Consider the following 5,990-nt stretch of genomic DNA (forward strand, 5'->3'; position numbering starts at 1 on the left):
GCTTTCTTGCTTTTATGGCTCCGACTTTGTCTCTGTTCTTGTCTGTTCTCAATTCTGTGTGTTCTCTCTCACACCTCCACACCATCAAAATACCCAGTGGAAAAGCTCCTCCCTGTCTTTGCAGTCTCCCCTCTTCCTCCAACACACACAGGGCTAGTCTCTGTGCAGAGTCTATTTAGCCTTTTTTTAGGTGCGGCTCCTTTATTGTCTTTTACAATTATATTAAGTGAAAGGGCGCATTCACACATCACATTGAACAAGATTTCAACTCAGTCCATAACAAGATTTCATACAGCTCATAACAGTATTTATTCATTTTTTTAATTATGTTGAAAAACTTGGGAATTTGTGCTAATTTTTGTATAATTGTAGTTAAATAGGGAAATTGTATAAATCAAAACAAATAGATAAATCCTGTAAGAAGAAGCAGAAGCCACAGACATTCCTACCTGATTCCAGCTTGTGAACATAAAATGTAATGAAGAAAATGATAAAATCCGGTAGAAAGGAGCTGGTCATGGAGCTTTGGCAGATTGAGAGAACTTCCATCTCACCGTAACTTGATCCAGATGACAGGAGAGAGGGGAGAATACAAAAATGTATTGAGTGTAACACAGCCACAATGATTTCAGACAGCCTGGATATAGAAAAATGAAAATTATAAAGAAGATACATTACTGACCAAGCCAAACAAGGCCCTGCACTAAATTGGTTGCATTTCTGTTTCTATGTAACACAATAATTTTTGAATGCTGCACCTGATCAATTCCAACATTTCATGGAATACTCTAGGCATTGATCAAAAGTCTTCTCCTGATCAAGGGAAATCAACCAGATGTACAAATGAAATATTTTGTAGTCAAAATTACATCCCACAATAGGAAAAGGTTATTAAAAATGGATCTGTTGAAGATGCAATAGGTCTGGTCATGGTGCACAACCAACCGAATCACAGGTTTCAGTCTATTCTGCTGAGGCCTTTGGAAAAAAGTTTATAGTTGGAGCAAAGCAGGGACCCAGGTCTCCAATTCTTTCACTGACAAGGTACCACTTCTTAGACAAAAGGGTAAGAACTGCATGACCACAACTGAGTGGCAATATCTTCTCCCTGATGCTCTCCTGGAAAACCTGGAGCAGGTCAGGCCCAAGAAGGGTCCAAAAGGCCTTGCAGAACTCCATAGGCAAACCATCATTAGCAGATGGAGCAAAGCCATTTAGGGCAGAAGTCAATTCTGAGAACATCAGGTCCTGTCCAAGTCTGTCCACAGCCACCATTGAGATACTAGGAAGATCCTCAAGGAGACACGGAGTCTCAGATGAGCACACAAGCTCTGCAGCATACAAGTCTGAGAACAAAAAAATCACAACAAAGTTCCTAATCCCCACAGGATCCTTAAGCACTAGGCCCAACAACATCCTGAAGTGGCCAATCACCTTCTGCTCTGCATGTTTCTTTTCCGGCCAAAGAAGAACTGAGCAGGTGCATCCAGGTGAAAAAAAGCCCTGAAAACGGGCCCTGCCCAACGCCCCCTGAACTTTGCTATTCAACAGGTCCCGTAAGAGCTGGTTTTTTATATTTCAAGTTCTTATACAACCAGCATTGTTTCTGCCATGAAAGACTTTTTCAGGTTCCACAGAGGAGATTCAAGGACCTTGGCTGGTTTAGCCCAACCAAACAACTGCTGACGGGAGATCTGATTGCTCTCTCCATATACATCAGAGGGAGAAATACGAAGGAGGGAGAGGAGTTATTTACGTTAAGCACCAAGGCTGACATAAGAACAAATGGATATAAACTGTCCATCAACAAGTTCAGGTTTGAAATTAGACGAAGGTTTCTAGCCATCAGAGGAGTGAAGTTCTGGAACAGCTTCCCAAGGGGAGCAGTGGGGGCAAAAAAACTAGTTGGTTTCAAGACTGAGCTTGATAAGTTTATGCCTCCATCCAGGCTCTTACCATGGCCAGGCAGCGGCTCTTCAGCCACCAAGGCCCTGCCTCCCAGCCAGGCTGCAAGCCTGAGCTGGGTTGGGGTAAGAGTCGCATGGGCAGCTGTGGGAAGTCGCAGACCCTCCACCTGCCCTGGGCAGGGAGCCTGGGGAGTGGGGACGCAGGCCAGGAGCTGCTCTTGGGCACCTCCACCCTGGGCAGATGGAGGGGCCCAGGCTCTCCTTCCAGCTTGGTGGGTGGGTGGGGCTTTGGGGGGAAGAGAAGGGGCAGGGATGAGGTCACAAAGGGGGCATGGCTTTGTGCCGCTTCTGACTTTTAGGAAGAATCCATCACCCCTGGCACTAACCCCCCCGAACCAACATCTCCAGAGACATCCAGAGCCTGTTGGCACCTTGTCTCTGCTATCGCCACCCCGTCGCCTCAGAAGCCCCCACCCTCCCAGCCTGCCTCTTCTGAGAACACAGATTAACCAAATGTGTCAGACTCCCACAACGAAAACAAGCCATGTCCTCAGTGGCCACAAACACCGCGTAGTCTCAGTCCCCAATCCTACATTGCAGGGAAACTTTCAACACTTTGGAAACATTGTTTAGTATCATATACACCTGTCTACGAAAGGACGGGAAATGCCCAACCATTACAGCCCAAAAGGAATTCTCCTTTTACTTCACATTTAGATTAAGTTCTCTCCCTTCCTCTTATACCTTGTCCACACTAGCGCTTATGTCGGCAAAACTTTTGTTGCTCAGGGTGTATAAAACACCCCCCGAGCAATGTAAATTTTGCCGGTATAACTGCTAAGTGTGGACAGTGTTATGTCGGAGGGAGACGCTCTCCCACCAACATAGCTACCACCCCTCATTTAGGTGGTTTTATTAAGTTGGCAGGAAAGTTCTCCTGCTGACATAACACCCCGAGCGACAAAAGTTTTGCCGGCATAAGCGCTAGTGTAGACAAGGCTTTGTACACACACACTCTTGACTGGAGCATTATACATGGTACACCCCATTACGAACACTGCATCTGTTTCCTTCAGAAGGCTCTGACAAACTGTGGAATACTATAAAGGCTTCGAAGTCCGCAGATGTAACAACGTATCATTCAGCTCCCTCCCCACACACCCCTCTGAGGCACAGCGTGCATATAACCTTCTAACTGTTAGAGATTCGACCCCCTCCCACACAGGTGGAGCACACAAGCAGGCGTTTGATTTTTTCTCATGCACCAACTGACTCCACTGAGGCTTGTGTGAAGAAAGCTCTCACCTTGCAGGGGCAGATACTCCAAGACTGAGGGGGAAAGGACACGTCCCACTTGCTTCTTTATTAAACCCCTACTCCTAGGGGAGAGAAGTTTTATGGTAATTTATACAGGCACATAACATGGCGTTCACTGCCACGGTACCACTGTGAGGCTTTTCAGTTTGCAATATCACCACAATGTAACTAAAGCTGGCATGATGGTGAGAAGCTAACGTCACTCAGCCTCATGGCAAGCGGCAGAGTTATATGCACCAAGATGTCATGCAGTTCTGAACTGGCAACAGGACTTTGATAGTGATGACCAACGGCATAGTCCCTCATCAGTCTCCTCAAACAACCTCTGTAACACTCCTATTCCTGTATACGTATGATTGGCATAGCTTGGTTGGAGATGAAAGGATGGGAAAGTGGTAGCAGCAGATAAGAATATCAGTGTTGTGTTACCGCAGCTTTCCCCAATAAGGACTTGGAGGAAAAGACCCTTTTCTGAGCTGCACCATCTTCTTTCCCCAGACATTGCCTATGCCCATGAAGAGGATATAAGATTACCCTTGACCCAGTGGCCACGCATGTGCTCATCCCTAAGGCAGAGGCCACTATTCGAAAACACAGTTGTACACAAAAAGGATGGCAAAAAACTGCCAGAATCCAGTTGCATAATTGCTTCATTTTATTGGACAACCCACGAAGAACGAGGTGTTTGGAAAAAGATGTAAAGTGTAAGTCACTTACTTTTCTCTATTTTGCAATGTCTGTTTCTTTATGGAAAAATCAATAAAAAAATAATCTCACACACACACACACACACACACACACACAAAGAAAATCACATCAAGTCCAAAAAGAGACATGAGATTGACTTAAAAATCACAAGACTTAAAATAATAATACTAATAATACATTTTAAGTTCTCTTTTTTTGCCTTTTGGTTTCTGACCCCAGAGCATGCACTCAGGTCATATTCCTAAACTTTTCTCTGAAACCGTAATGACTAGAAATATACTTGTACTTAAATGAAATCTGAGGTTCTCATATAATCTTAAACCTAGGGAGCTGGGGCTTTAGGAAAATTACCAGACAGTGTGAGATTCACAATAAAATGCCAAAACTCACAATAAATTTACGTGAACTGACAACACTGTAGCGGGTCAAAAATGTTTAAACAAAAATGATTTTTCAATAGAAAATTACTTAGAAAAAACATTAAAAATGAATTTTCCTAATATTTGAATGTTTCTAATTTTTCAGTGAAATGATGCAAAATGAAAAAAAAAATACATTTCAAATTAATTCAAAATGAGAATTGTAATCGTATGGAATCAAAACATTTTATTGACCCCCCCTCCCGTGTCCTGGGTAAAAGGAGAAAAGGAAGAAAAACCATGAAAATTGAAAAAAACAGAAAAACAGAAAAAATGTTTCAATAATATTTGATTAAAAATAGAAAAATCCATAAAATATTTCAAATAAAAAATAACTTTAAAATACTATTTTACAATAATAGTCCATTTTTGACTAGCTTTACTTATATAGATTTCCTCATCAATCTCCCCTCCAATGGCTTTTCGCAGAGGAGATGTTCTATCACAGTGTATAAATTTGCCTCTTTTTTAATTATATCACAAAATCCCTATTCACCAACACTTTAACACACGATCAACTTTAGGCACATGCTTAATTCCCACTGATTTCAGAAGGAGGAAAGGATGCAATTTTCTGTCTTGACTGATTGTGGAAATAATTTTCCTTTTTTCCCTTGAAAGTATCAGAAACAAAAGGATCCAGGCCCACAGGCAGAGGCAGAAAACTGTAAGGTCAACAGGCACAAATCTCTTCCTGTTTTCTAAATACAAGTAATTTTGTTACAAATCTCACTGAGAACAGGTTCCGGCCCAGTGTTCTTGAATAAAACCCAATTGCAAAAGAAACAAATTATTAATTCAACATGCTGCACAAATCTCGAGTTACATTGCTATGAAAATAAGCTGAGATGCACTGGAATGTCAATCATTTTGAATGTCCATTCAATGCAGTGTTTACTTAAAGAGTAACACAAATTATCAGAGGATGATTTACTCATTTGTGTTGTTAACAATCTGGCCAAGCAATAAGCACTATATCTGAGAGGATATAAGAAGACATTTTAAAGCTAAATTAACCTACCTGATTGATCCCTCTGAGAAGTTTTACAATCTTCAGGGTGTGATCATTTTGTTGAGATCATTTACATTTCAAGTGACTCGTTCAGTTTATCAAGTTGCATGACTAATTCTGGCAAAGAGCAGCAACGTTTTCTTCTAGCTTTTCCTTGCCCTTTTTAAAAGAAATCGCTGTCTGTTCCCAGCAGATAAACTGGCTTCCCCCTTGCAGCATTAGCTGAGCTGGAAAACGAAAGTAATGTAGTCACTGGGTGGAGATTGGGGGGAGGGTAATGCCCTCCCTCCCCCCAAACACAAGGTAACCAGCCTTAGGGTGACCAGATAGCAAGTGTGGAAAACCGGGACAAGGGTTGGGGGCTAATTCATTTTACTACAGGCCACAAAAAAAGCAGGCAGAAGAGTCTGCTGGCCTGGCATAGACACTTCCAGCACAGCAGGAGTGTGACTGTTTCTTTAAGAAAGGACTATAATCTCTTCACATGACAGGGTTTGAAATTACTGCCATTTTCCATAGCCTGTGTTGCTTTACTTTCGCTTTCCACCTCGGCGAATGCTGCAAGAGGAAAGCACCGTTATCTGTTGGGAATACGAAGAGATTTGTTTCTTTTTAAAGTGCAAGGAA

Source organism: Emydura macquarii, unplaced genomic scaffold, assembly GCF_026122565.2.
Source record: "Emydura macquarii macquarii isolate MOO-44397 ecotype Brisbane River unplaced genomic scaffold, CSIRO-AGI_Emac_v2 contig_2578, whole genome shotgun sequence".
Classification (NCBI taxonomy): Eukaryota; Metazoa; Chordata; order Testudines; family Chelidae; genus Emydura; species Emydura macquarii.